This window comes from Lactuca virosa, chromosome 7 (genome assembly GCF_052849685.1).
Source record: "Lactuca virosa cultivar CGN04683 chromosome 7, Lactuca_virosa_CGN04683_v6, whole genome shotgun sequence".
Lineage (NCBI taxonomy): Eukaryota > Viridiplantae > Streptophyta > Magnoliopsida > Asterales > Asteraceae > Lactuca > Lactuca virosa.
This window is the reverse complement of record NC_136432.1, coordinates 70,810,134-70,821,744: the sequence shown is the minus strand read 5'-3', so window position 1 is coordinate 70,821,744 and position 11,611 is coordinate 70,810,134.

Genomic DNA, 11,611 nt, shown 5'->3' with positions numbered 1-11,611 from the left:
GAATAAAATCGACTTGATCAATAGGAATTTCAAAGAACAAACAATCCAATTCGGTGTAACTGATAACACGTGATATCAGGGGCTATTAAGTTAATAATGATTTTATGATTTTAATTTATTTTTTTAAAAGATATCATTCATTAATTGATAATATCTTGTTTTTTTTTTAAAAAAAATTCATAAATATTTTTAGATTTGGTAACTTGGCTCCTTGACATTAAGCTCTAAAAACCGAATATATTATCTAAAATTGAATGGTGATCTGAATTCAAACATAATTTATTCATGTAAAAAAATTATGGTCATTACACGGAATTCTGACATAATGTCTATAATATTTGTATTTTAGCAACTAAATACATGGCTGTTATAAACAAACTACATAATAAAAACCTTATTAACAGAAATGTACTAATGACAATAATATAATTTTGTTTCACTTTTCTATCAGATTAGTATTGAACTTATGGGTTCTGTTATCCTTATAAGCCAATAATTCTGGCAGAATTGCATCAACATTTTACTTTTATTAAAATACCTATATGAATTCTGTAAACAATTTAAATTACAATTATTCTAAAACAACACTATACAAATGGTAATACTATAAATATGTTTTCCTTTTCTTTCAGAATTGCAAAGTATAATTCATACAGCTTCACATTGCATTATCACATTTACAATATTATTGAAACATTTAAGTTCACATTGTTGAATAATTCAAACATACTTGTGTAACATCCAAACAAACACGATATTGCTCATTATATAGACTAAAAAGACACCAATTAATATAATAAAATCTACCCATACATCAAATGATGTATGGATTTATTTGAATTACATAATGAAAATACCTAAAGCTTCTAAAGTTTCTTTGATAAAATTAACCCATACATATAGCGAAAACTTATTTTTATTGAAACATAAACTCCAAACAACTAGAGTTCTAGGTTGATTTCCTGGCAAATGGGCAATTTCGCATGTCATGATTCGCCAACTTATTACAAACCGAACATCTTCTTTTTCGAATCCTACTTGCATTCGTCAGAGGAGGATCCATTTGAACATTGAAATCGTTGTTTGGTTGTTGCTGAAAAAAATATGATACTAACACATATTGTAACAAATTTGTTAATTAGATAAACAAAAACTGTAATTCATTTGTACCTGAACTTGATTATTACTCGGATGCTCCATTGCAATTTCAAAGAAAAAAACGAACGAGAATGATAAATCTTCAATCAAACGTACAGAGATTATATATGGGTTAAAGGATAATGAATACAAATTAAAATTATATCTATAATTAGGCTAAAAATAAGGGATTTAATTGGGAATAATATCTTATTTAATTAATGAAAATACTTGGTCTAGAATGATCCCTACATCCACACAATATATGTGGATCCACATTTGAACCTATATATATATATATATATATATATATATATATATATATATATATATATATATATATATATATATATAAGGGCTTGGGGAATATGTGGCTTTTATGTACCTAATATTAGGTATAGAGTCATAAAAAACTACATTGTTTTAACAATATACAATCAAATCTTTTTATCGTCTTTCTTGCATCCTCTATTAGATCTCATCTTAGGCTTTCTATATATATTTTTATGGAGTTTTATAAACACAACCATGCAAGTAAACATAAAGTAGGTGTCAGGGGAAGTTGTGAAGCCTATTAGAGATCTAATAGAGAAAAACATTTGAAATACATAGATGTTAGATATGAATAAGGAAATCAAAAATAATATGAGTTAAAAAACAATAGGAATAAGATAACAATGAAAGAAAATTGTGTTTTTTAGTCGAAATGAAGTTAATTTTGATGGTTCTATACCTAATGTTACATACATGACAACCATATATTCACTTTTCCCTATATATATATATATATATATATATATATATATATATATATATATATATATATATATATATATACACCTTATCTAAGATGTTAGCTTGACATGTAAATGTAATATTTATCTGAGATAATTGAGATAAACAAGTAAAGATACAATATCTCCTTATTATAATAAAAAAATTGTTTATTCTCTTTTTGACATGTGTCATTCTATTAAGTCTCATAATTAATGTATATTTTATTCTCCTTTTGCCATGTGTCACCCTATTATGCCTCTTAATTAATGAATGTCACTTGTCAACCTATTAATTCTCCATTTTAAATTTCAAATTTTAAACTTTTTACTCTAATTATATTAAATTAATAACAATATGATAAAATTAAAATAAAATTAATACAAATTATAAAGTGATATAATTTCACATATTTATTTAAATCAATGATTATAATTTTATATAACTAAAAAAATCTCTTAATTAATAATTTATTTAAAATAATTGATTAATAATTTGAGTTTTTACTATAAAAGTTTAATTAATTTTGTAACCGTGGTTCCCACGGGTTATAAACTAGTATAGATTAAACAAGAAGCTAAACAAGGAAATATCTAAAAGGTATGGAATGAAGGTTTCCATACATATGAAGGTTTCTATATTAATGCTAACACCATCTCTCAAGTGAATGTGAGATTGAGTTTGGAGAGTATGAGATTAAAACAACCAAGTAGAAGGACTTTGGTGAAGATATCAACTCCCTGATCAATAGTGGAAATCAATAATAACAAAACGATATACCAAGAACATGTTGTCACACAAAACTACAATTAGTCTCTATATCTTTGGTATGTCCGTGAAAGACGTCATTATGAGCTATCTGAATGGTTTCGATGTCGCACAAAGAAGAGTAGACGATGATTGTATAACCCCCTATATAATAGAAACCACCAAAGCCATATAAACTCTTGAGTGGTGTCAAGAAGAGCACAATATTTAGCTTTAATAGAAGAGTGGGCCCTGAGGGATTGTTTTTTACTGTGCCATGAGGTAAGGGATGAGTTAATAAAAAAAGTAGTACCCTATCGTGAAGTGGTGGCAATCAAAGACATCTCTATACAAATATATATCTATTGCCCACGAAACTCCAAATAGGATATTGATGAAAAATATAAGTGTAACACCGCATATTTTTAAAACACTGGAAAGTATCGTGGTTGCTGTTTACCATGATATATAATCATAGTAAAATGCAGTTTAACAAAAACCTTTCTTAAATATCAAAGTTATAGCTTTTGTGTTACAAAATCAATATCTACAACCATAGTAAAAGAAAAGATTACATAACCTTCTTTAAGTTCCTCAAAGTCTTTATCTGGTGCTTACTTTTAAACTTTAATCTTCGTACCTGAGTAGATAGCACAAACTACGTAAGTCCGAAGACTCATGAGCTATATAGGTTTTAACTGAGTAAAGTGATTTAAATCACACAATTACAACACAAGTATTTTATTCAGTAAAACTTATTATTGGGCTACTCAAACAGTCTACAAACTTTTATAATAGATTACTTATCGGAATGCCGGTTCTTGCTTTTTAGGCTCATCGATAACAATAGATGGTTCTTGCCATATAGACTCACCACGAAATCCATTGGTTCTCACCATATAGGCTCACTAATAAACAATAGGTGGTTCTCGTCATGTAGACTCACCACGAAATCCCATTAGTTCTCATCGTGTAGGCTCACCAATAAATCTTTCTAATCTCATTACTCAATTTCTCAGGAAAAATATTATAAATAGTTATGCCAACTAAACAGACATCCATACAAAGATGAAGTCAAGATTTCTCATATTCGGAGCATAATCTATCAATTAACAGATACAAGGAAATCGAATGCTCTTTTGCACATAATCTTCTATAATACTTATAATACTTAATCACAAAATTTTTTACCAAATGTAGCAAGGAATCTATTACAAGGATATCTCACTATGTCTTATATCCTTGACTCATTTCTGAAACTTATCATTACTTACTATACCTATGTATCACTACTAAGACCTGTTACTGTATCGTGTCTCATTTTTGAGACATATAACTATGTTCTTCTCATGGGAACCTATAATCGTGTTCCTCACGTGGGAACCTATAATCGTGTTCCTCTTGTGGGAACCTATAACCGTGTTCCTCTCATGTGAACCTATCACTGTGTTCCTCTCATGGAAACTTATTACTTGACGACCATGAATTTGTCCATAACATAAAATAATAATGACGACTTACCAAAAGTAATCATTTTCACATAAACAACTAGCTTTCATGTTTCGCATATAATCATTTACTTTGCAATGTACACATAAATTCCACACGTATTCACATGTCTAGTTAGTGGAGACTAACTATTGCCGTGGCTTCAAGCTTAGAACTGATTTCAACTTATTACCTTGCCAAAACCTTATGTCGTTTTGTAAGCGTATTTTCGTAATTGACGTGTAAAACACTTCCTTTTTCTACGAGTCACCGCTCGAACTTTCGCAATTTCAGTCGAAGAATGCAGTGCTTTAGGCTATTTATATATGTGCCGATGTGCCGACCAATATGATTTTTGTACACCCCAAAATTTTCAAACTTTTAAATGCTATGGTTTTAATAAAATCATTACGAGTATTAACCCACATGTAACAAAAACTAGTCCCACAAAAACATTTACAATTAAAACCTTGGGTGTCACCATTAATCATCATACAACCATAACAAACAAATACGAATTACATCAATACATTAATAAGGAACTTAGCAAGTTCCACTCCATTCTCTATCACATTACTTCTAACTTCCATTGATTATCCTCTATCATTATATGTAACCTGAGATACATGATATTAAAAACAGATACGTAAGACAAAATTGTCTCATGAGCTACGTGGGTTTTAGACCATAAAACATTTCACTCATTTTCAAGAAAACTTCCTTTCACTACTAGAAAAACAGCATTTTACGACGCGCAATGCGTGTCGTAAAACACTCAGATGACGCGTAAATGCGTGTCAAGGAAGACCCTGTCATAACGAGAGACGTCACACTTTTGCGCGTCGTCTATAGACGACTCACATTTACGACGCGCAGTTACGACACACATTTACGACGCTCATTTACGACACACAATGCGTATCAAGCAAGGCCCTGTCATAAACGAAGACGACACGCATTTGCGTGTCGTAACCTTACGACGTGCGTTTAGGACACGCATTGCGTATCATTATAACCCCTGTCATAAATGAAGATGACACACATTTGCGTGTCATAAACTTCAGCAACCATTTACAATATGCATATATGACGTGCCTTTACGATACTCTTTTACGCATAATACAAAAATATAGAAAAAAAATATATACCAAAACAATAAATTTCATCCAACAACATCATGTCAAAAAATTGTAATACATTGATATTAAAGGGGTCTAATTGTACATTGTTATTAAGAGGATTTCCCTAACTATATAACTAATACTACATTGCTATAAAGGGGCACCTTCTTGTTTCACATATCATGTCAACAAAATCATCCATATCATTAGTTTGTCATGACCTGGTGTACTGTACTGGGCTGCTGTCCACCGGAAAGAGCATCCCAGACTCCATCACTTGAAATTACAAGCCGCCTACCAGCAGAAGATGGCTGAAGATCATGAATAAATAAAAGTTGTTAATAAAAAGAGAAATAAATTGAGTTTAATTACAAAACTAACATTCACTTGTTTGACATGAGGAACTGGAATAATGAACTCCCCAACATCTCTATCTCCAATAGATCTTGAAAGTCATAACCCACATCGCTAACATTTTGAAGTACCAATCTATCATAAATATAAACCACCATACCATAATACACACATATTTTTAAATCTCTTATTTATTTCATTCAAATTTAACATACCAGTGATCCAATAGCCACTAATGCTCGGTATTTCGCATCAACTTCTAAAGTCTCCCCTTCTGCAATCTGTAGGAAAAAAAAACATTTTACAAATTTGCCCTTGTTAATTTTCTAATTTAAGTATTTAAAAAAAAGGTTTATTTGTATGTTACCTCTAAAGCTGCTGAAAGAACATGAGATTGACCTTCTTCATCCTTCTTTTCAATCAATAGCACGTCATAACTGTAACGCTCAAAATAAGTGGATCATCCATTTTTCATAATTTTCAAAATATTAAAAAGAAAAAAAAATCCAAATCCAAATGGCAAATTTACTTACTTGAGCACCAATGTATAATAAGATATTTGGACATTCTTGTTTGGAGATGAATAACAACTAGCAAATGCATCAAAAATCTACAACCTCGCCAAAATGGAATTCAATAGTGTTTTTCATTATAATATTCAGACAAAAAAAAAATCATACCTCAACACGATGGTTGTGCAACCATATATGGAAACTTGAGTTCTTAAAAAGATTTACTACAGCACGTATACTGGTTAGAAGATTTGGGGGAAGAGGATTATTTGTAACCTTCTTGATTAAATCCATGAATATATCTGAAGAGTTAAAAAAACAAATCATATTTTACAAGTAGAACCTTGTGTGTGTGTGTGTGTGTTTTAATATATTAGTGATAAATTAGTATAGATAATTAGATACCATTTTCATCAATAACATGTTTCAGAACAGATGATCCATCTGGATGTAAAATGACCATCCTTAATATGTCAATAACTGCAAAAATATTTGATGATTTTGTTATATAAAAGTTTTAGAGGTGGTTAATCATTAATAATAATATAATATAATATGCTTATATTATATGTAATTCAAAAGATGTTGACCTGGAAACATCATGGAAAGTGGCCATGATTTCAGTAATTTTGACAATAAGCTGATGTCATCATTTGAAAATTTACTAATAAGGTAATGTGATGTGTCCTTTAATGTTTTAGCTAAGCCACTCAATCTTGATGTTTATGGCTCACTGAGTGATAAGCCCTGTTGGTCCTAAAATACAAACCCAAAAATGGAAATAAAAATCTAACTTTATAATCTTTTCTTTCTATTTTGTGTATAGGAAAATGTTATGATGCTTGTCACACAGACAGAGAGTGAAGAAAAAGCCAAGCCTCTAAAGATCCAACATTTAAAGATTTCATCTAATCTAATCTAATGAAAAAAAAAGATACAACTTACCGGGGATGTCGCTGGGTGTCGCTGGAAAGCGTTGGACGACGAGGCGGGGTTGGACGGAGGTCAGAGGTGGGAGGCATCGGCGCCAAGAGAAACGTCGGAGGTGGGAGAAGATGTCGACGTCGAGAACTGAGAAGAAGAGAAAGGGTTTTGTCGAAGTGAGAAAGAGAGAAAGGGAAATTGAAGAGAGAACGTGCAGTAGAGGAAGGAGGCCGGCGCAGTTCTTGACAAAAAGCCCTAGCTATTACAAAGAAGAGGGCGAGGTTTTTAAGTTTTTGGGATTTCATTTTTCCCTCTGGATGGAACGCGCGCGTGCTATTAAAATTTATAAAGCGACAGCCTTAGACGACGCACATTTTATTATAGGTGCCCTCCGTGTTTTTTTTGTTTAGACACTAATTTCAGGGCGCGCAAAAATGCGTGCCCTAAATCCTTTAAATTTTAAGAGAGATGACATTATTTTTAGGGCACGCACAAATGCGCGTCCTCTATCAGCGAGTGTCATTGTTTGCGCGTCATTAAATGACTGTTTTCTAGTAGTGTTTTATTCATACCATAAAGAATTTTCAATCATTTTCAAGAAAGATTCCTTTCATTCATACCATAAAGCATTTTCAATCATTTTCTTACATAACATAACATATCATATTATAAGTGTCATTTCTTATCTTATCATTTCATTAGCTTCTTTTCCATCTCTATTTCCAAGACCACGGTGGAAAGAACAAATCAATCCACCAATGCATCATTTCCAAGACCGAGGTGGGAAGAACAAAATCAACCCACCAAGGCATCATTTCCAAGACCAAGGTGGAAAGAACAAAATCAATCCACCAAGGCATCATGCTTATGACATCTACTTCACGACATGGAATGTACCACCCCGATAGATTCCTCTAGACTTCTTATGAGGCATCATGGCCCAAACAATTTTCTTTTCATTATTTTCCAACTCTTTTCATTTATTTTCATTACTTTCTATTTATGGTCATTAAGAGAGATGACATTATTTTTAGGGCACGCACAAATGTGCGTCCTCTATCAGCGAGTGTCATTGTTTGCGCGTCTTTAAATGACTGTTTTCTAGTAGTGTTTTATTCATACCATAAAGAATTTTCAATCATTTTCAAGAAAGATTCCTTTCATTCATACCATAAAGCATTTTCAATCATTTTCTTACATAACATAACATATCATATTATAAGTGTCATTTCTTATCTTATCATTTCATTAGCTTCTTTTCCATCTCTATTTCCAAGACCACGGTGGAAAGAACAAATCAATCCACCAATGCATCATTTCCAAGACCGAGGTGGGAAGAACAAAATCAACCCACCAAGGCATCATTTCCAAGACCAAGGTGGAAAGAACAAAATCAATCCACCAAGGCATCATGCTTATGACATCTACTTCATGACATGGAATGTACCACCCCGATAGATTCCTCTAGACTTCTTATGAGGCATCATGGTCCAAACAATTTTCTTTTCATTATTTTCCAACTCTTTTCATTTATTTTCATTACTTTCTATTTATTGTCATTACTTTCCAAGCTTTACACATTTCATATGTTAGTACCAAAGTACTCATTTCAAAAGTAAAACATCTATACTTCAAAACATTTCAAACACCTTTTCAAAACATTCGATCTTCCAAAACGTTATTTGCTTTAAAAAAACATTCTTGCCTTCAAGTAGAGATGGAAACAGGGGCGGAGAATACAGGGACCCCAATCCCCATCCCCATCCCCAAATTATCATTCCAATCCCCATCCCCATCCCCATCCCCATCGAGGAATATAACTAAACCCCCATCCCCACCCCCAATGGGACTGGGGATCCCAACGGGGAATCGGAGATTTCTTTTTCTCTTTTAAATTGAAAACTTTTTCATAAAGAAAAACTCTAAATTTCAATTTTTCTAGCATAAGTTTCAAGATTTTCCAAAATATAAAAATATCCTTAGATTGCATAAAACATATAAACAAATTTTCTACCAAATTTAAATAAATACATGAAAATCAAGTAGAAAAAATCATCAGAGTGATATTTGAGGTAAAATAGATAAACCAAATAGAAAAAAAAATTATACACGAGTTTAAGTTAGATAAAAGAAAAAGAAAAACTATAATTTCAACCAAGTAATTACTAATGAGTTAGGTTACTTGGATCAAATTTTATGTATTGTAAATTTTAATATAAATATATGTTTTGTATTATTTTTATATATTAATATATATATCGGGCGCGGGTACAGGGTCGGGGATTAGGGGTATCCCCATCCCTATTTTTTTATTTGGGGATTCTCCATCCCCGTCCCCATCCCCGGTCAACTTGAGGATTCCCCAGTCAAAACGGATGCGGGTTTCGGGTTCCCCATTGGGTATGGGGATTTTTGCCATCCCTACCTTCAAGGCATTCTTTCAAATTATCATTTCCAAAAACATTTGACACTTTCATTTCAAAACATTTCATATATCAAACATTAGTGTTTCATTATCATAAAATCATTTTTCCATGTACCCCAAAGTGGTAAAATGGCAATACGTACTCACCTCAATCACACGTAGGTTAACTAGTCATCTTCTAATTCTTTTTCTTAGCACAACACTCTCAATCGTCACCTATATAACATGGAAATAAGTTATTAAAATGACCAAAATACCCCCATATGTTCCATTAATAAGTTTTATTGCTTCAAACTGTTCCTCATGAAAAACTATGAAAGTAGGCGAAAACCATGCGTAAATCTGAGTCTGTATGCAGACATTATGAAGAAAACAAGAAAACCTCTAAGAAATACTTCCATGGGCCATGGAAATTAAGGCATGAATATCCACAGGCCGTGATTTCATGTTTGCACACACACAAAACTCGATTTTTCTCAAAATAACACTCTACTTTGCATAGTTGTTGAATACCATTTTCCAAATCACTTTACACCACTTGTATAGGTTCTCACACATGGTTAGGAGGTGTTTTATCATCTAAAAACACCCCACTTAATTCATTAAGTGCTCACTAAAACCTCTTAAGAACATATTAATCTTCAAATTCCATAAGAATGGTTAACTTGTCTGTTGTTCAATTGAGCATTCTAAAACTTACAAAGCTTGTTCCCAACTTATTTAACACTCAAATAAATGTTGTGAAGTACCTAAAACCATAACCAACCTTATTGCAAGTGTTTAATTTTACTATGGAATCCTCAATTCCATTATTACACTCTAAATGTCTATAATCACTCAATTGAAAGGGTTAAGAGATCATGTCGCTCAATAATACCCTTCAACCCATATGAACTATTCCTGAATCATCTAATATATCATTAGGTGTTGTCAAGTGCTTAACATTACACAAATATTATGTTAACTCTTTAATGGAGTTATGGAATGTCCAATTCCATTCCAACTTTCCCATTTTTCCCTTATTACCAATAACTACATTTATCAATCTAGGAAACAAGCAACACCTTATGTTTTGAATTCAAATTATTCCAAGAGTATCCATTCATGATTATGAACTTCCTTTACTCATCAATTTCTTAACTACAAAGTTCATCATATTGTCCCCAATTCCATTTCCATTTAATCTCGAACATGATTCTCCCATCATGGATGAATTTTAGCATTCAAATTATATTTGTTGCTATCAAATATCATCTAGATCATATAATTCAATCCCAATTTAACATATAAACAAGAAATCCCCAAATTTGGATTTCTAGGGTTCATGAGGGTTTTCACAAAAATCCTTAAATCCGTTAATGTGATGATTTGATTGAGATTGGGATCATCGAAACAACTCAACGGAGGTTAGAAAACCAAACCCTAATACTCAAATGAGATGAAAATTGTACATAACTCCCAATCCATAGATGAAACTTGAATTCTACATCAAGGGAGGAAGAAAGTATACCTTGAACCACTTGATTTCTTCACAACTTGCAACAAATGAACCAAGAAGGCTTGAGATTGAATCCCAGGGTTTCTCTTGAGCTTAAATCACCATTTCACTTCCTCTCTTCTTCTCTCATTGTTCATATTTGGCTGAAATGGAGAGGATGCATTCTTATTTTCGAATTTGTTATATTTTATCCTTCAAGTTTCCTTGTTTTGGCTATACTTCAATATTTATGATTTTAACTTAAGTTTTGGCATAGTAAACCTTTCTCCATCCATTATATAACTTTTATAGTCCTTTCCACTAACTAAGTCAACCCTTTGGTTAACTCACTTTGCCAATATGACACTTTTGACCTTTTAACATTTAAAATGTTATTATTTTCACTTATAAACTTCCAAACTTCGTATCAACTAATGATATGATTATCCATTGATGATTTAACTATATAAATCATTTTTCATTTATTTACTTTATTACTTTAATAACTCGGTAATTTTAGGAGTTTACAATTTCTACTAAAAACCCTTGTAATCTCAATCTTCTTTATTTTCACTAATATTTCTTGATACTAAATTTATTTAAAAAGATTTTCACTATTTTTTTTGCTGAATAACGTTTAAAACAATATCTC